The following is a 21,344-nucleotide window of genomic DNA, read 5'->3' as shown; positions in this document are numbered from 1 at the left end:
GTCCTGCTGCTGGGTTGTTGCCCTCCTACGGCCTCCTCCACGTCTCCTGATGTACTGGCCTGTCTCCTGGTAGCGCCTCCATGCTCTGGACACTACGCTGACAGACACAGCAAACCTTCTTGCCACAGCTCGCATTGATGTTCCATCCTGGATGAGCTGCACTACCTGAGCCACTTGTGTGGGTTGTAGACTCCGTCTCATGCTACTACTAGAGTGAAAACACTGCCAGCATTCAAAAGTGACCAAAACATCAGCCAGGAAGCATAGGAACTGAGAAGTGGTCTGCCCCACCTGCAGAACCATTCCTTTATTGGGGGTGTCTTGCTAATTGCCTATAATTTCCACCTGCAGTCTATTCCATTTGCACAACAGCATGTGAAATGTATTGTCAATCAGTGTTGCTTCCTAAGTGGACAGTTTGATTTCACAGAAGTGTGATTGACTTGGAGTTACATTGTGTTGTTTAAGTGTTCCCTCTATTTTTTTGAGCAGTGTATATATTTTTTCCTTCGAATATATTTTTATATATTATATATATATATTGTATATTTTTAACCTCAGTTAACATACTCTCCTGCAACCCGCCTCATCCAATGTGGTTTCGATTTGCTATTTTCTATACTTTAGAACTGGAACCCCCAACAGAAGCTAGCCAGCTAACTAGCTACTAGCTAATAGTCAGTTAGCCACTGCTGGCGGTCATCAGCTAACCTTAGCCGGGTCAACTCCTGTTAGTCTGCACAGCGCGTTTCAACCCAGAGCATACCGGACTGCTCTTTCTCCACATCTCCGATTTCCTACCGCAAGCTGAACCCTTTCACCTGGATCATTGTAGCTAGCTAGCAGCTATCCGAGTGGCCACCCCCTGGCTAACGTCTCTGTCCCGAAGCAAGCACCAGTGAGCCTGGAATTACCCTCATGCTCATCTCTCGGCTAGCTGAAGAGGTCCATCAGCCACTCCTTGGGCTACAATACATATTTTGCCAATTGGCCTGGACCCCTTTTACTGCCGACACGGAGCACCGCCGATTCCACCACGACTGGTCTACCGACGTAATCTGCCCGAGGGGTTTCAGCAGGCTCCTCCGTCACGACGTCCCCTGAAGGCCCATCCGATAGCCTGCTAGCCGCGGCCCGCTAGCTGTCTAGAGCATATCGGACTGTTAGCTGAAAAGGACCATCAGCCATTTCTTGGGCTACAATACCTATTTTACCAATTGGCCTTACCCTTTTACTGCCTACACAGAGCCCTGCCAATCAAACACGACTGGTCTGTCGTCGTAACCGTCCGAGGGTGCTACAACAACAGATTTGTTCCGTTGCGACGTCCCCCCTAAGGACCTTCTGCTAGCCTGCTCTACTCGGCCCACTAGCTGTCTGACTCGCCGTGTCTCCAACTAGCTTAGCCTCCCACTGGTACCTATAATCACTAGGCTATACATGCTGTTTTGGTTAGTGATTATTGTTTTATTTCACTGTAGAGACTCCAGCCCTGCTCAATATGCCTTAGCTAGACCGTTTGTTTCACCTCCCACACTTGCGGTGACCTCACCTGGTCTAAATGATGTCTATAGAGGCAAACCTCTCTCATCGTCACTCAATGCCTAGGTTTACCTCTGCTGTATTCACATCCTACCAAACCCTTTTCTGTACATTATGCCTTGAATCTATTCTTCCGCACCCAGAAACCTGTTCCTTTTACTCTGTTCCGAACGCACTAGACAACCAGTTCTTATAGCCTTTAGGCATACCCTTATCCTGCTCCTCTTCTGTTCCTCTGGTGATGTAGAGGTTAATCCAGGCCCTGCTGCACCTAGCTCCACTCGCATTCCCCAGGTGCTCTCATTTGTTGACTTCTGTAACCGTAAAAGCCTTGGTTTCATGCATTTTAACATTATAGCCTCCTTCATAAGTTTGTTTTTCTCACTGCTTTAGCACACTATGCCAACCCGGGTGTCCTAGCCGTGTCATACTATCCAGGTCTGTGCCCAAACAATTCGAGCTTCTACTTCTAAAAATCAACCTTTCCAGAAACAAGTGCCACTTCGTTGCCACTTGTTATAGACCACCTTCTTCCCCTGGACACCATATGTGAATTGAATGCCCCCCTAAACTGGGACATGCTTAACACCCGGCCGTCCTAGATGCTAGATGCCTTCAATCTCACACAAATTATCAATGAACCTACCAGATACAACCCCAAATCTGTAAACACGGGCACCCTCATATATATCATCATGACCAGCCTGCCCTCTAAATACACTTCTGCTGTCTTCAACCAGGATCTCAGCGATCACTGCCTCATTGCCTGCTTTCGTAATGGGTTTGCGGTCAAACGACAACCCATCATTACTGTCAAATACTCCCTAAAACACATCAGCAAGCAGGCCTTTCTATTCGACCTGGCCCAGGTATCCTGGTAGGATATTGACCTCATTCCGTCAGTAGAGGATGCCTGGTTAATCTTTAAAAGTGCTTTCCTCACTATCTTAAATAAGCATGCCCCATTCAAAAAATGTAGAACCAGGAACAGATATAGCCCTTGGTTCACTCCAGACCTGACTGGCCTTAACCAGCACAAAAACATCCTGTGGCGTATTGCATTAGCATCGAACAGCCCGCGCGATATGCAACTTTTCAGGGAAGTTAGGAACCAATATACACAGGCAGTTAGGAAAGCAAAGGCTAGCTTTTTCAAACAGAAATTTGCATCCTGTAGCACAAACTCCAGCAAAGTTCTGGGCCACTGTAAAGTCCATGGAGAAAAAGAACACGTCCTCCCAGCTGCCCACTGCACTGAGGCTAAGAAACACTGTTACCACCGATAAATCCACGATAATTGAGAATTTCAATAAGCATTTTTCTACGGCTGGCCATGCTTTTCACCTGGCTACCCCTACCCCGGTCAACAGCCCTGCACCCCACAGCAACTTTCCCAAACCTCCCCCATTTCTCCTTCACCCAAATCCAGATAGCTGATGTTCTGAAAGAGTTGCAAAATCTGGACTCCTACAAATCAGCTGGGCTAGACAATCTGGACCCTCTCTTTCTAAAATTATCCGCTGCAATTGTTGCAAACCCCTATTACTAGCCTGTTCAACCTCTCTTTCTTATCGTCTGAGATCCCCAAAGATCGGAAAGCTGCTGTGGTCATCCCCCTCTTCAAAGGGGAAGACACTAGACCCAAACTGTTAGAGACCTATATCTATCCTACCCTGATTTTCTAAGGTCTTCGAAAGCCAAGTTAACAAACAGATCACCAACCATTTCGAATCGCACCGTACCTTCTCCGCCATGCAATCTGGTTTCCAAGTTGGTCATGGGTGCTTCTCAGCCACACTCAAGGTCCTAAATTATATCATAACCGCCATCGATAAAAGACAATACTGTGCAGCCGTATTCATCGACCTGGCCAAGGCTTTCGACTCTGTTAATCACCACATTCTTATCGGCAGACTCAACAGCCTTGGTTTCTAAAATGACTGCCTCACCTGGTTCACCAACTACTTCTCAGACAGAGTTCAGTGTGTCAAATCAGAGGGCCTGTTGTCCGGACCTCTGGCAGTCTCTATGGGGGTGCCACAGGGTTCAATTCTCGGGCCGTATCTTTTCTCTGTATACATCAATGATGTTGCTCTTGCGGCTGGTGATTCTCTGATCCACCTCTACGCAGACGACACCATTCTGTATACATCTGGTGTCACGCCCTGACCTTAGAGATCCTTTTGATGTCTCTATTTGGGTTTGGTCAGGGCGTGAGTTGGGGTGGGTATTCTATGTTCTATGTTGTGTAGTTCTATGTTTTGGCCTTGTAGGGTTCTCAATCAGGGACAGCTGTCTATCGTTGTCTCTGATTGAGAACCATATTTAGGCTGCCCTTTTTCCCACCTGTGTTGGTGGGAAGTTTACTTTTGTTTATGGCACATAGCCTGTAGCTTAACGGTTTGGTTTTGTAGTGTTTATTGTTTTGTTGGCGTCATTTTTTATCATAAAAGAAAATGTACGCTCACCACGCTGCACCTTGGTCCAGTTCTTCCTTCAACAGCCGTGACATCTGGCCCTTCTTTGGACACTGTGCTAACTAACCTCCAGATGAGCTTCAATGCCATACAACTCTCCTTCCATGGCCTCCAACTGCTCTTAAATGCAAGTTAAACTAAATGCATGCTCTTCAACCGATCGCTGCCCGCACCTGCCCACCCGTCCAGCATCACTACTCTGGACGGTTCTGACTTAGAATATGTGGACGATTACAAATACTTAGGTGACTGGTCAGACTGTAAACTCTCCTTCCAGACTCACATTAAGCATCTCCAATCCAAAATTACATCTAGAATCGCAACAAGGCATCCTTCACTCATGCTACCAAACATACCCTCGTAAAACTGACTATCCTACTGAACCTCGACTTTGGCAATGTCATTTATAAAATAGCCCCCAACACTCTACTCAGCAAATTGGATGCAGTCTATCACAGCGCCATCCGTTTTGTCACCAAAGCGCATATACTACCCAGCACTGCGACCTGTATGCTCTTGTTGGCTGGCCCTCGCTTCATATTCGTTGCCAAACCCACTGGCTCCAGGTCATCTATAAGTGTTTGTTTGGTAAAGCCACGCCTTATCTCAGCTCACTGGTCACCATAGAAACACCTACCCGTAGCACGCGCTCCAGAAGGTATATTTCACTGGTCACCCTCAAAGCCTATTCCTCCTTTGGCCGCATTTCCTTTTTTTATTTTTTATTTAATTTTTACCCCTTTTTCTCCCCAATTTCATGGTATCCAATCATGGTATCCAATATCCAACAGTAGCTACTATCTTGTCTCATCGCTACAACTCCCGTACGGGCTCGGGAGAGACGAAGGTTGAATGTCATGCGTCCTCCGATACACAACCCAACCAGCCGCACTGCTTCTTAACACAGCGCGCATCCAACCCGGAAGCCAGCCGCACCAATGTGTCGGAGGCTACACCGTGCACCCGGCAACCTTGGTTAGCGCGCACTGCGCCCGGCCCGCCACAGGAGTCGCTGGTGCGCGATGAGACAAGGACATCCCTACCGACCAAGCCCTCCCTAACCCGGACGACGCTAGGCCAATTGTGCGTCGCCCCACGGACCTCCCGGTCGCGGCCGGTTACGACAGAGCCTGGGCGCGAACCCAGGGACTCTGATGGCACAGCTGGCGCTGCAGTACAGCGCCCTTAACTACTGCGCCACCCGGGAGGCCTGGCCGCATTTCCTTCCAGTTCTCTGCTGCCAATGACTGGAACGAATTGCAAAAATCACTGAAGCTGGAGACTAATTTCTCCCTCTCTAACTTTAAGCATCAGCTGTCAGAGCAGCTCACAGATCACTGCACCTGTCCATAGCCCATCTGTAAATAGCCCATCCAACTACCTCATCCCCATATTGTTATTTATTTATTTATTTTGCTCCTTTGCACCCCAGTATCTCTACTTGCACATTCATCTTCTGCACATCTATCACTCCAGTGTTAAATTGCTAAATTGTAATTACTTCGCCACTACGGTCTATTTATTGCCTTACTTCCCTAATCTTACCTCATTTGCACACACTGAATAAAGATTTTTGTCTACTGTGTTATTGACTGTACGTTTGTTTATTCCATGTGTAACTCTCTGTGTTGTTGTTTGTGTCACACTGCCTTGCTTTATCTTGGCCAGGTCGCAGTTGTAAATGAGAACTTGTTCTCAACTGGCCTATCTGGTTAAATAAAGGTGAAATAAAAAAATAAAAAAATAAAAAAATGTGCCTTTTACTGAGGAGTGGCTGGTCACTCTTCCAGGACCTCTGACCGGGGAGAAGGTTCACCTTCCAACAGGACAACAACCCTAAGCACACACTCCCCAAATACAGGTGTGCCAAGCTTGTAGAGTCATAGCCAAGCAGACTCGAGGCTGTAATCGCTGCCAAAGGTGCTTCAACAAAGTACTGAATAAAGAGTCTGAATACTTATGTAAATGTGATATTTCAGTTTTATAAATGTGCAAAAAAATAAATATGTTTTTGCTTTGTCATTATGGTGTATTGTTTGTAGATTGATGAGGGTAAAAAAACAAAAGTTTAATCAATTTTAGAATAAGGCTGTAACGTCACAAAATGTGGAAAAAGTCAAGGTCTCTGAATACTTTCCGAATGCACTGTATTCGTGTCATTTTGGAGTCACCTTAATTGTAAATAAGAATAGAATATGTTAATTTTTAAATTAAGGAATCCAGAAGGAATCATGAATAATGATGAGTGAGAAAGGGGGGTCAAAGATCATACCTCCAAGACATGCTAACCCAGGGTTTCCCAAACGTATTCCTCGGGACCCCAAGGCTTGCACATTTTGGGTTTTGCCCTGGCACTACACATCTGATTGAAATAGTCAACTAATGTATTGTGTCATTTTGGAGTCACTTTTATTGTAAATAATTATTTACCCTCTAAAATGGGGGGACTATGTACAACAAGTGCTAAATGGAAAATACCCTCAAATTAAAGCTGGCAGTCTGCAGTTTAACTTCATAGTCGTTGTTTGATTTTAAATCCACACTTTGAGTATAGTGCCAAAAGAAGAAAAACATGCTTCACCGTCCCAATAATAATGGAGGGCACTGTATATGATAAAGTGGGAGAATCCCTGTGCTGTGTGTGTTCCCTCTTGATTCACTCTTTCCTGTCACTGTTTTAGGTCTTTCAGCTAAATTGGGCAGGGAAAGAGGGAGAGTATGGTTTCCAAACTTGTAAACATATTTTCTTTCACACCTTCTGAACCAATAGCTTTGTACGAGTGAAAGTTATGGCCAGAGCAGTTATCTATTGGGTCCTTCAGTCTATGGTATATACAGTTATGTATTGGGTCCTTCAGTCTATCATATATACAGTTATGTATTGGGTCCTTCAGTCTATGATATATACAGTTATGTATTGGGTCCTTCAGTCTATGGTATATACAGTTATGTATTGGGTCCTTCAGTCTATGATATATACAGTTATAAATTGGGTCCTTCAGTCCATTATATATACAGTTATGTATTGGGTCCTTCAGTCTATCATATATACAGTTATGTATTGGGTCCTTCAGTCTATCATATATACAGTTATGTATTGGGTCCTTCAGTCTATGATATATACAGTTATGTATTGGGTCCTTCAGTCTATGATATATACAGTTATGTATTGGGTCCTTCAGTCTATGGTATATACAGTTATGTATTGGGTCCTTCAGTCTATCATATATACAGTTATGTATTGGGTCCTTCAGTCTATCATATATACAGTTATGTATTGGGTCCTTCAGTCTATCATATATACAGTTATGTATTGGGTCCTTCAGTCTATGATATATACAGTTATGTATTGGGTCCTTCAGTCTATGGTATATACAGTTATGTATTGGGTCCTTCAGTCTATGATATATACAGTTATAAATTGGGTCCTTCAGTCCATTATATATACAGTTGAATTTCTAAGTTATGTGAAGTGTCACAAAAAATAGCTGGTTATAAAAGTAAGATAAGAACAAGTAATCACTTACAATGTTAACACAATCACTACTTCTGTTAAAACCCATCTGACAAGTAGTTGATGTGGTTTACATTAGCTGTAATTCAACAGTAACTGTTTTGCGGGAGGGGATTAAATTGTGTCAAGGGGTTGAAGTGTGTTCCTGCATGTTCACTTTTATCTGTCTTCATATCTATTGTGTGAGCCTTGGAGTCGGTTCAGACATTTTCCCACTGGGCCACGCTGATCATAAAATATAGTCACACTTTCGCAGTATTGAAAATTACAGAAAATATTTATGTAACAATGTAAGCAAACGCTCATGCTCACACGTACACACAAACTGGATGAAAACATGTTTGTTCTACTTGGATTGTGCTCTTGGCTGGCGCAGCTCTGCTGAGTGTAGCACAGCTGTGTGTCCTGTCAGGTCTACAGAGGGGAGAGCAATGGGGTGCTGACAACCTCTTGTTGTGTCATGGTGAGCTAAATATCATTTCACATCATGGCTAAGAAGGAAAACAGTTCAGGGTTGTTTTTCTTTTTTCTGTAAGACCTTCCTGACCTTTGTACAATGATCACAGGACATTATTCCCTCGCTCTCTTTCCCTCTGGATATCTCAGCAAATACGTTTTTTCAAAGAATGTTCTGATTCCTGGTGAGAAGTTTAGAGCTACCCCCTCAGGTCTGAATAGTTTTTGATAAATCAAACTTTATTGAATCACAGTGGACCCCTTGACATAGATTATGGTTATGGTGAAAACATAGACCTACATCTTTCAGGCGCATTCTTTGAATTGCTAATGAATGTTATTTGAAAATCTGATTTGAAACATTCCTGCACTTAAATCATGGAAAGCAAAAAAATTTGCATCAAGGAAAATGATGCACTAAAATAGCAACCAAAAAACAGCATGGTATGCATGCAATTTCAACCCCTGAACAATAAACAATGGACAAAGAAAGGTCAAAGTGTGTGTGTGTGTGTGTGTGTGTGTGTGTGTGTGTGTGTGTGTGTGTGTGTGTGCGTGCGTAAAGACAAATAAAGAGCCTAGACCTAAGTAAGGTCAAAGTGTGTGTGTGTGTTTGTGTTGGGTGTGTGTTAGTGAGTGAGTGAGTGAGTGAGTGAGTGGGCCTGTGGTGCTCTGCTGCCTGGGTTACAGCCCAACATCTCCACTTTACTGCCTCTCTCCATGGTCACTAAGGTCACAGGCATCATCAACTATACACACACAGCAAATATCCCTGGTTAAAATACAATTATAAACTGGGTGGTTTGAGCCCTGAATGCTGATTGGCTGACAGCCATGGTATCTCAGACCGTATACCAAGTCTATGACAAAACATGTATTGTTACTGATATAATTACGTTGGTAACAAGTTTATAATAGCAATAAGGCACCTCAGGGGTTTGTGATATATGGACAATATTCCACAGTTAAGGACTGTGTCCAGGCACTCCACGTTGCATTGTGCTTAAGAACAGCCCTTAGCCGTGGTATATAAGCCATATGCCACACCTCCTCGGGCGTTATTGCTTAAATACACTTTGCAGGAGAAACTATGGTGTAGGTTCTGCTTGAGAATAGAAGGCCCTGGATCCAGAAAAGTGCTAAAAATAGCCCGTATTACAAGGTCCATGAAGTCAATAACTTTCTTGTAACAGATGACATTCATATTCTGACTATCTCTGAAACTCACTTAGAGAATACATTTGATGATACAGTGGTAACAATACATGGTTATAACATCTACCAAAAAGACAGAAATGCCAACTGAGGCGGTATTGCGGTCTATAATATGTGTGAAATGCTTGATAATGTATGCGATAAACAGAGAAGTACAGATGAAGTCGGAAGTTTACAAACACTTAGGTTGGAGCCATTAAAACGCGTTTTTCAACCACTCCACAAATTTCTGCGTTAACACGTTCATCTGTACAAACAATAGTACGCAAGTATAAATACCATGGGACCACGCAGCCATCATACCGCTCAGGAAGGAGATGCGTTCTGTCTCCTAGAGATAAACGTATTTTGGTGTGAAAAGTGCAAATCAATCCCAGAACAACAACAAAGGATCTTGTGAAGATGCTGGAGGAAACAGGTACAAAAGTATCTATATCCACAGTAAAACAAGTCCCATATCGACATAACCTGAACGGCCGCTCAGCAAGGAAGAAGCCACTGCTCCAAAACCGCCATAAAAAAGCCGGACTACGGTTTGCAACTGCACATGGGGACAAAGATCGTACTTTTTGGAGAAATGCCCTCTGGTCTGATGAAACGAAAATAGAACTGTTTGGCCAAATTGCCCATCGTTATGTTTGGAGGAAAAAGGGGGAGGCTTGCAAGCCGAAGAACACCATCACAACCGTGAAGCACGGGAGTGGCAGCATCCTGTTGTGGGGGTGCTTTGCTGTAGGATGGACTGGTGCACATCACAAAATAGATAGCATCATGAGGTAGGAAAATTATGTTGATTTATTGAAGCAACATCTCAAGACATCAGTTAAAGTTAAAGCTTGGTCGCAAATGGGTCTTCCAAATGGACAATGACCCCAAGCATACTTCCAAAGTTGTGGCAAAATGGCTTAAGGACAACAAAGTCAAGGTATTGGAGTGGCCATCACAAAGCGCTGACTTCAATCCTATAGAAAAGTTGTGGGCAGAACTGAAAAAGTGTGTGCGAGCAAGGAGGCCTTACAAACCTGACTCAGTTACACCAGCTCTGTCAACAGGAATGGGCCAAAATTCACCCAACTTATTGTGGGAAGCTTGTGGAAGGCTACCTGAAGCATTTGACCCAAGTTAAACAACTGTATACAGTTGAAGTCGAAAGTTCACATACACCTTAGCCAAATATATTTAAACTCAGTTTTTCACAATCCTGACGTTTAATCTTAGTAAAAAATCCCTGTTTTAGGTCAGTTAGGATTACCACTTTATTTTAAGAATGTGAAATGTCAGAATAATAGTAGAGAGAATTATTTATTTCAGCTTTAATTTCTTTCATCACATTTCCAGTTGGTCAGAAGTTTACATACATACATTTAAATTGCTTAACTTGGGTCAAACTTTTCGGGTAGCCTTCCACAAGCTTCCCACAATAAGTTGGGTGAATTTTGGCCTTCCAGGTGACGCTGATTGGAAGAATGCCAAGAGTGTGCAAAGGTCCATAAAGGGAGACCCCTGTGTGTAACCAACGGTGAGTCAATTTGAAGTTTCTAGGGATGGAATGATATCCTGTCAAAGTGTCAGTAACATAACACTGGTGTTAGTGAGGTTTCCCATTATATGCATGCCTTTGAAAGTTGGCTTGTTGGTTTGCTGAACCACAATGGTCTACCCCTGTATAGTAACTCTTCAGGCATTATCTCCATGCCAGAGAGAGGTCCACCTCTAATTAAATCCCCTATGGGAACTGTTAGCTAAGTGCTACAATAGTGGGAGCTAACCTATCTCCCTGTCTCATATACAGTGCCTTGCGAAAGTATTCGGCCCCCTTGAACTTTGCGACCTTTTGCCACATTTCAGGCTTCAAACATAAAGATATAAAACTGTATTTTTTTGTGAAGAATCAACAACAAGTGGGACACAATCATGAAGTGGAACAACATTTATTGGATATTTCAAACTTTTTTAACAAATCAAAAACTGAAAAATTGGGCGTGCAAAATTATTCAGCCCCTTTACTTTCAGTGCAGCAAACTCTCTCCAGAAGTTCAGTGAGGATCTCTGAATGATCCAATGTTGACCTAAATGACTAATGATGATAAATACAATCCACCTGTGTGTAATCAAGTCTCCGTATAAATGCACCTGCACTGTCATAGTCTCAGAGGTCCGTTAAAAGCGCAGAGAGCATCATGAAGAACAAGGAACACACCAGGCAGGTCCGAGATACTGTTGTGAAGAAGTTTAAAGCCGGATTTGGATACAAAAAGATTTCCCAAGCTTTAAACATCCCATGGAGCACTGTGCAAGCGATAATATTTAAATGGAAGGAGTATCAGACCACTGCAAATCTACCAAGACCTGGCCGTCCCTCTAAACTTTCAGCTCATACAAGGAGAAGACTGATCAGAGATGCAGCCAAGAGGCCCATGATCACTCTGGATGAACTGCAGAGATCTACAGCTGAGGTGGGAGACTCTGTCCATAGGACAACAATCAGTCGTATATTGCACAAATCTGGCCTTTAAGGAAGAGTGGCAAGAAAGCCATTTCTTAAAGATATCCATAAAAAGTGTTGTTTAAAGTTTGCCACAGGCCACCTGGGAGACACAACAAACATGTGGAAGAAGGTGCTCTGGTCAGATGAAACCAAAATTGAACTTTTTGGCAACAATGCAAAACGTTATGTTTGGGGTAAAAGCAACACAGCTGAACACACCATCCCCACTGTCAAACATGGTGGTGGCAGCATCATGGTTTGGGCCTGCTTTTCTTCAGCAGGGACAGGGAAGATGGTTAAAATTGATGGGAAGATGGATGGAGCCAAATACAGGACTACATGGAAGAAAACCTGATGGAGTCTGCAAAAGACCTGAGACTGGGACGGAGATTTGTCTTCCAACAAGACAATGATCCAAAACATAAAGCAAAATCTACAATGGAATGGTTCAAAAATAAACATATCCAGGTGTTAGAATGGCCAAGTCAAAGTCCAGACCTGAATCCAATCGAGAATCTGTGGAAAGAACTGAAAACTGCTGTTCACAAATGCTCTCCATCCAACCTCACTGAGCTCGAGCTGTTTTGCAAGGAGGAATGGGAAAAAATGTCAGTCTCTCGATGTGCAAAACTGAGTTTTAACTTAAGGGGGCTGAATAATTTTGCACGCCCAATTTTTCAGTTTTTGATTTGTTAAAAAAGTTTGAAATATCCAATAAATGTCGTTCCACTTCATGATTGTGTCCCACTTGTTGTTGATTCTTCACAAAAAAATACAGTTTTATATATTTATGTTTGAAGCCTGAAATGTGGCAAAAGGTCGCAAAGTTCAAGGGGGCTGAATACTTTCGCAAGGCACTGTACACCTATCTCATGAGGAGGGCTACCCAGAAACACTTGGAAGAAAGACATCCAGGCAGAAATGACTGCGAGAGGCCTCAACTGGTGTGACCTGAAAAAACTTGTCCTAAACCAAGTGAGATGGAGAACATTTATCAACGGCCTGTGCTCCATAGAAGCCAAGGGCTTAAGTAAAGTAAGTCATGAGGTGGACAGGCATGATTTCCTTTTGCAATGCCAACATCCATACATCTGGTTGGGATCATTTGTATGCCATGTACCATACCTTACAGGAGACCATCGGGCATAGGGGAGGATTTCAGAGTGTTATCATATTGTGCCACGTTTTCAGAGAAACTGAAGGGTATCCTTGCTGACATTGGACATGTCCCACATGATGTCTCACTGATGAAGGGAGAGGTAGAGTGAATGAAGATGTATGCAGGGTATGAACCAGATCTTTTCAGAGAGTGCCCCATGGGAGCAGGCAGGAGTGCAGTGAGTCGACACAGCGCAGCACGTACACATGCCTACACATGTCCTGCCAATCACTCACATCGATTTGTCACATGCTTATTTAAACAGTCATGGCACCATAAAACACAAACACACGGTCAGCAAACACAAACACACGGTCAGCGGCGATCAGCCTTGGACAGAGGAGAAGAATAAAAAAACATTGGGGAGGACAGGCTCATGGTAATGGCTGGAGCGGAATAGGTGGAATGGTATCAAATACATTAAACACATGGTTTCCATGTGTTTGATGCCATTCCATTCGCTCCGTTCCAGCCATTATTATGAGCCGTCCTTCCCTCAGCAAGTAAGAGTTGCTTTACTATAATAGTCACAGCAGTTTCTGTAATATTCATTCCATTCGTGTGTAGTATAGCCTGCAGATCCTCTAATGACTGGTTCAGCAGGCAGTTTAGACCTTAAGGTTCTCTCCCCCATAACCACACAGAGTGCCATAAAGTTTGAATGTGAAATACAGGCTAGTTCTGCCACTACCAGACAGTATGGAGGCTCACAGTAATGCCACTCCTGCTGCGTTAGTGTAAAGCAGCCTAAAAGCAGCATATGTAAGACAGGCGGGCCGACACCAGTGGGGCTAATGGCAGACCTACAGCTGTGACTCCCCAGTACATCCCAGTAGCAGATGGATCAGAGAGAGAAGAGAAAATAGTCCCTGTGGATAATGTGATGACTCCATTTGGCATGATACAACTCAGTGTGGGGCTGTTGGATTCATGTATTAAATAACGCCTTCACAGTTTGATAAACATTTCCTATTAGTGTTGTATTTCTCCTCACTGGTTCTGTTGTTCACTCCATGTGGTGAGGAGGACCAGTCTTCCCCAGCCAAGAGAGTAGGGCCTTCAGTTCCTATACTGTGGCGTTGTATGTCATTTAGCACTCATAACCCTTTGTTGCCTACAAATGAGATCCTGCCCTCGCGGCTGATACAATAAGGACGATTGCAAGAGTAACAAATGGTTTTAATTGATCCCCTAAGTAGATGGAAATCTATTCAAAAGAGAGCGGTTAAGGTGTTTAAACTGCTGAGATGTATCAAATTGCAGAAAGAGTTTGTGTACTTGTGTGTTCAGCTGAAATGGGAATTCGATAGGCTGTTTGTCTCCCGGGCATATCTGCGGATAAAGAGATTAGCAGAGTGCTGATCGTTGTAGGTACTGCACGCAGGCTCATAATGGAATCCTAAATTCCGCTGGTGTAAAATAAAAAATAAAAAAAGAGAAGGGGGGCTGAAGGGAGGAAGAAGAGTCACTGGCGGTGCTCTCTCTCTTTCTCTGTCCATTCATGTTTCTGGGGGGCAGAGACCTTGGCTGTATCTTATCCTATTAGCTCATGATGCTTCCAAACACAGAGGCCATGACAAGTAGACATGACGAGGGATTAGGCCTTGCAGCAACAACTTTAAAGGGTGATAAAAGAAAGTTATAGCTACTTATGAGGTTTTGGGCTCTTTCATGTTATAGAATGTTTATGGCACTCTGAACACAACAGCAACACTGCTAGGCTACTATGGAAGGTATATTACTCTCCAAACTTTGCTGGCTTGGATATTTTCTTCTCACACAATTGTCCTTTTCAGCATGGTTTCAGCAAATATGGTAGATGCGTAACCAGGCCAGCTCAGTACAGCTTGGTTTGGCTTGGCTCGGCTCAGTATGGTGAAAAGCCCTTAGGAGGAATAGTGAAAGATAGATGAAGGTTCATTTGCACCAATGAAATGAATCAAATGACTGAGTTTGTGTTTAATGTAGGTTTAGTGCAACTGAAGATAAAAGATGAGTTTAGTCTAATGGAGAAATTGTGATGGTGATATAGATGCCAGACAGTGGCACTCTCTCCTGTTGATCCCCTCAGGCAGATGGACGGGAGCCCCCAGCCTGCATGGCTTTATTACGGCATTCCGATACTGGGGGGGTAATTATTTTATATATTTTTTTATCAAGGGAGGCCAAATGCTTCTTGGCATCAATCAATCAAATGCTATGGTGGCAACATGTTATACTCTTTTGGTCCAGACAGCATCCAATACATGGGCTACAAATACTCTGTCTCCCTCGCTCGGATGATTTCTCCGGTGAGATTCAGCCAGTTGCGAATTGAAGGAAAATTATGAAAACACAAAGAGATGAAATATAAATTATTGCATAATATATATTTTTTTATTGGTCAAATATTTGGGAATGTCTGGCTTCCTTTGGCATCCATGAATACACATCGCTGCTGCTAGTTGCCATGTATTCATCCAACAGTAAAAAAGAACATTGCAGTTGTAGGCTACTACCCAGAGACTACTACCCGGAGACTACTACCCAGAGACTACTACCCAGAGACCACTACCTAGAGACTACAACCCAGAGACTACTACCCAGAGACTACTACCTAGAGACTACAACCCAGAGACTACTACCCGGAGACTACTACCCGGAGACTACTACCCGGAGACTACTACCCGGAGACTACTACCCAGAGGCCACTACCCGGAGACTACTACCCAGAGACTACAACCTAGAGACTACAACCTAGAGACTACAACCCAGAGACTAGTACCCAGAGACTACTACCCGGAGACTACTACCCAGAGACTACTACCCAGAGACTACTACCCAGACTACTACCCAGAGACTTCAACCCATAGACTACTACCCAGAGACTACTACCCAGAGAATACAACCCATAGACTACTACCCAGAGACTACTACCTAGAGACTACAACCCAGAGACTACTACCCTTAGACTACTACCCAGACTACTACCCAGAGACTACAACCCAGAGGCTACTACCCAGAGGCTACTACCCAGAGACTACTACCCAGAGAATACTACCCAGAGACTACTACCCAGAGATACTACCCAGAGATACTACCCAGAGACTACTACCCAGAGACCTATAGGCAGGGATTAAAGCAAATCATGGTTTAAGCCAAAAATACAGTGCCTTGCGAAAGTATTCGGCCCCCTTGAACTTTGCGACCTTTTGCCACATTTCAGGCTTCAAACATAAAGATATAAAACTGTATTTTTTGTGAAGAATCAACAACAAGTGGGACACAATCATGAAGTGGAACGACATTTATTGGATATTTCAAACTTTTTTAACATATCAAAAACTGAAAAATTGGGCGTGCAAAATTATTCAGCCCCCTTAAGTTAATACTTTGTAGCGCCACCTTTTGCTGCGATTACAGCTGTAAGTCGCTTGGGGTATGTCTCTATCAGTTTTGCACATCGAGAGACTGACATTTTTTCCCATTCCTCCTTGCAAAACAGCTCGAGCTCAGTGAGGTTGGATGGAGAGCATTTGTGAACAGCAGTTTTCAGTTCTTTCCACAGATTCTCGATTGGATTCAGGTCTGGACTTTGACTTGGCCATTCTAACACCTGGATATGTTTATTATTGAACTATTCCATTGTAGATTTTGCTTTATGTTTTGGATCAGTGTCTTGTTGGAAGACAAATCTCCGTCCCAGTCTCAGGTCTTTTGCAGATTCTTCCAGAATGGTCCTGTATTTGGCTCCATCCATCTTCCCATCAATTTTAACCATCTTCCCTGTCCCTGCTGAAGAAAAGCAGGCCCAAACCATGATGCTGCCACCACCATGTTTGACAGTGGGGATGGAGTGTTCAGGGTGATGAGCTGTGTTGCTTTTACGCCAAACATAACGTTTTGCATTGTTGCCAAAAAGTTCAATTTTGGTTTCATCTGACCAGAGCACCTTCTTCCACATGTTTGGTGTGTCTCCCAGGTGGCTTGTGGCAAACTTTAAACAACACTTTTTATGGATATCTTTAAGAAATTGCTTTCTTCTTGCCACTCTTCCATAAAGGCCAGATTTGTGCAATATACGACTGATTGTTGTCCTATGGACAGAGTCTCCCACCTCAGCTGTAGATCTTTGCAGTTCATCCAGAGTGATCATGGGCCTCTTGGCTGCATCTCTGATCAGTCTTCTCCTTGTATGAGCTGAAAGTTTAGAGGGACGGCCAGGTCTTGGTAGATTTGCAGTGGTCTGATATTCCTTCCATTTCAATATTATCGCTTGCACAGTGCTCCTTGGGATGTTTAAAGCTTGGGAAATCTTTTTGTATCCAAATCCGGCTTTAAACTTCTTCACAACAGTATCTCGGACCTGCCTGGTGTGTTCCTTGTTCTTCATGATGCTCTCTGCGCTTTTAACGGACCTCTGAGACTATCACAGTGCAGGTGCATTTATACGGAGACTTGATTACACACAGGTGGATTGTATTTATCATCATTAGTCATTTAGGTCAACATTGGATCATTCAGAGATCCTCAATGAACTTCTGGAGAGAGTTTGCTGCACTGAAAGTAAAGGGGCTGAATAATTTTGCACGCCCAATTTTTCAGTTTTTGATTTGTTAAAAAAGTTTGAAATATCCAATAAATGTCGTTCCACTTCATGATTGTGTCCCACTTGTTGTTGATTCTTCACAAAAAAATACAGTTTTATATCTTTATGTTTGAAGCCTGAAATGTGGCAAAAGGTCGCAAAGTTCAAGGGGGCCGACTACTTTCGCAAGGCACTGTATATATTTTGAGTGAGGTGACAATGTACAATGTGCTCTTCTACTTTTTTACGATCCAGGATCTTGGCTGTCTAACTGATGGCAGAGTTGGAGAAGTTCTCTTTGCTGATGTCGAGTTTGACATTGAATGTGTTTGTGTGACCTCAGCTCAGCTTATAAGAAAACCGGGCCCATCGATCCCCCAAAGGCTCGTTATAGATTAGTATAACAAAGAAATTGTGCTAAAAATTATAATAATAATCTTAACAGGCCCATGGCAGCTGGCCATGTCACCGTTTTCATTGTTTTACTTTTATATATAAAAAAATCTAAAACATTTAGACCAGCCCACCCGACTTAAAAAGTGGTCCAGCCCATCTGGCATTTGCCACTACGCTTATCGCCTGGATTAGACATCCATCACTTCAGCATGATAACTGTCTACCGCGCTTCTCAGCATCCCACACACACAACACAAACACTCAGATGTGCGTGCAGGAACGCACGCATGTACACACGCACGTACATGCAACAGTTTTATGGAGATAGATGGCCGCTGCTCACAACAACATGGTCATTATTGGGTTGATAAATCTACAATAATGGAGAATTTCAATAAGCATTTTTCTACGGCTGGCCATGCTTTCCAACTGGCTACCCCTACCCTGGTCAACAGCTCTGTACCCCCCACAGCAACTTGCCCAAGCCTCCCCGTTTCTCCTTCACCCAAATCCAGATAGCTGATGTTCTGTAAGAGTTGCAAAATCTGGACCCCAACAAATCAGCTGGGCTAGACAATCTGGACCATCTCTTTCTAAAATGATCTGCCGCAATTGTTGCAACCCCTATTACTAGCCTTTTTAACCTCTCTTTCGTATCGTCTGAGATCCCCAAAGATTGGAAAGCTGCCACAGTCATCCCCCTCTTCAAAGGGGGGGACACTCTTGACCCAAACTGCTACAGACCTATATCTATACTACCCTGCCTTTCTAAAGTCTTAGAAAGCCAAGTTAACTAACAGATCACCGACCATTTTGAATCCCACCGCACCTTCTCATATCAAATGTATTTATAAAGCCCTTCTCACATCAGCTGATATCTCAAAGTGCTGTACAGAATCCCAGCCTAAAACCCCAAACAGCAAGCAATGCAGGTGTAGAGGCAAGAAACTCTCCGCTATGCAATCTGGTTTCCTAGCTGGTCAAGGGTGCAACTCAGCCACACTCAAGGTCCTAAACGATATCATAACCGCCATCGACAAAAGACAATACTGTGTAGCTGTCTTCATGGACCTGGTCAAGGCTTTCGACTCTGTTAATCACTGCATTCTTATCAGCAGACTCAGCAGCCTTGGTTTCTCAAATGACTGCCTCGCCTGGTTCACCAACTACTTCTCAGATAGAGTTCAGTGTGTCAAATCAGAGGGCCTGTTGTCCAGACCTCTGGCATTCTCTATGGGGGTACCACAAGGTTAAATTGGGGTAGCAGGGTAGCCTAGTGGTTAGAGTGTTGGACTAGTAACCGGAAGGTTGCAAGTTCAAACCCCTGAGCTAACAAGGTACAAATCTGTCGTTCTGCCCCTGAACAGGCAGTTGACCCACTGTTCCTAGGCTGTCATTGAAAATAAGAATTTGTTCTTAACTGACTTGCCTAGTTAAATAAAGGTATAAAAAAAGTAAACAAATTATTGGGCCAACTCTCTTCTTTGTATACATCAATGATGTCGCTCTTGCGGCTGGTGATTCTCTGATCTACTGCAGATGATACCATTCTGGCCCTTCTATGGACACTGTGTTAACTAACCTCCAGATGAGCTTCAACTCCATACAACTCTCCTTCCATTTCCTCCAACTGCTCTTAAATGCAAGTAAAACTAAATGCATGCTCTTCAACCGATCACTGCCCGCCCGTCCAGCATCACTACTCTGGACGGTTCTGAGAATATGTTGACAACTACAAATACCTAGGTGTCTGGTTAGACTGTAAACTCTCCTTCCAGACTCATATTAAGCATCTCCATTCCAACATTAAATCTAGAATTGGCTTCCTATTTTGCAACAAAGCATCCTCATGCTGCTAAACACACCCTCGTAAAACTGACTATCCTACCGATCCTTGACAAAATAGCCTCCAACACTCTACTCAGCAAATTGGATGCAGTCTATCACAGCGGCATCCGTTTTGTCACCAAAGCGCATATACTACCCAGCACTGCAACCTGTATGCTCTTGTTGGCTGGCCCTCGCTTCATATTCGTTGCCAAACCCACTGGCTCCAGGTCATCTCTAAGTGTTTGCTTGGTAAAGCCCCGCCTTATCTCAGCTCACTGGTCACCATAGCAGCAACCACCCGTAGCACGCACTCCAGCAGGTATATTTCACTGGTCACCCCCAAAGCCAATTCCTCCTTTGGCCGCCTCTCCTTCCAGTTCTCTGCTGCCAATGACTGGAACGAATTACAAAAATCACTGAAGCTGGAGACTCATGTCTCCCTCACTAACTTTAAGCATCAGCTATCAGAGAAGCTTACAAATCATTGCACCTGCACATAGCCCATCTGTAAATAGCCCATCCAATTACCTCATCCCCATATTGTTATTTCATTATTTATTTTGCTCTTTTGCACCCCAGTATCTCTATTTGCACATTCATCTGTGCACATCTATCACTCCAGTGTTTATTTGCCAAATTGTAATTATTTCGCCACTACGGCCTATTTATTGCCCTACTTCCCTAATCTTACTTCATTTGCACACACTGTATATACATTTGTTTCTATTGTGTTATTGACTGTATGTTTGTTTATTCCTTGTTTAATTCCGTGTTGTTGCTTGTGTTGCACTGCTTTACTTTATCTTGGCCAGGTCGCAGTTGTGAATAGCAACGCAGCAGCTACTCTTCCTAGGGTCCAGCAAAATTAAGGCAGTTTATACAATTTTAAAACATTACAATACATTCACAACACACTGCGTGCCCTCAGGCCCCTACTCCACCACTACCACATATCTACAGTACTAAATCCATGCATATGTATAGTGTGTATGTTATTGTGTGTGTGTGTGTATGCATGTGTCTGTGCCAATGTTTTTTTATTTTTTTTATTTTACTGCTTGCGTCAATTACTTGATGTGGAATAGAGTTCCATGTAGTCGTGGCTCTATGTTGTACTGTGTGCCTCCCATAGTCTGTTCTGGACTTGGGGACTGTGAAGAGACCTCTTATGGCATGTCTTGTGGGGTATGCATGGGTGTCTGAGCTGTGTGCCAGTAGTTTAGACAGACAGCTCGGTGCATTCACCTCTCTTAAATAAAAGTAGTGATGAAGTCAATCTCTCCTCCACTGTCAGCCAGGAGAGATTGACGTGCATATTATTAATATTAGCTCTCTGTGTACAACCAAGGGCCAGCCGTGCTGCCCTGTTCTGAGCCAATTGCAATTTTCCTAAGTCTTTTTTGTGGCACCTGACCACACGACTGAACAGTAGTCAAGGTGTGACAAAACTAGGACCTGTAGGACGTGTCTTGTCGATAGTGTTGTTAAGAAGGTAGAGCATCACTTTATTACAGACAGACTTCTCCCCATCTTAGCTACTACTGCATCAGCATGTGTTGAGCATGGCAGTTTACAATCTTGGGTTACTCCAAGCAGTTTAGTCATCTCAACTTCCACATCAATTTTCACATTATTTATTACAAGATTTAGTTGAAGTTTAGGGTTTAGTGAGTTTTGTTCCAAATACAATGCTTTTAGTT

The sequence above is a fragment of the Oncorhynchus mykiss genome, chromosome 7, assembly GCF_057628025.1.
Source record: "Oncorhynchus mykiss isolate SJ-2025 chromosome 7, ASM5762802v1, whole genome shotgun sequence".
NCBI classification, from domain to species: Eukaryota; Metazoa; Chordata; class Actinopteri; order Salmoniformes; family Salmonidae; genus Oncorhynchus; species Oncorhynchus mykiss.
This window is presented reverse-complemented; position numbering follows the sequence as displayed.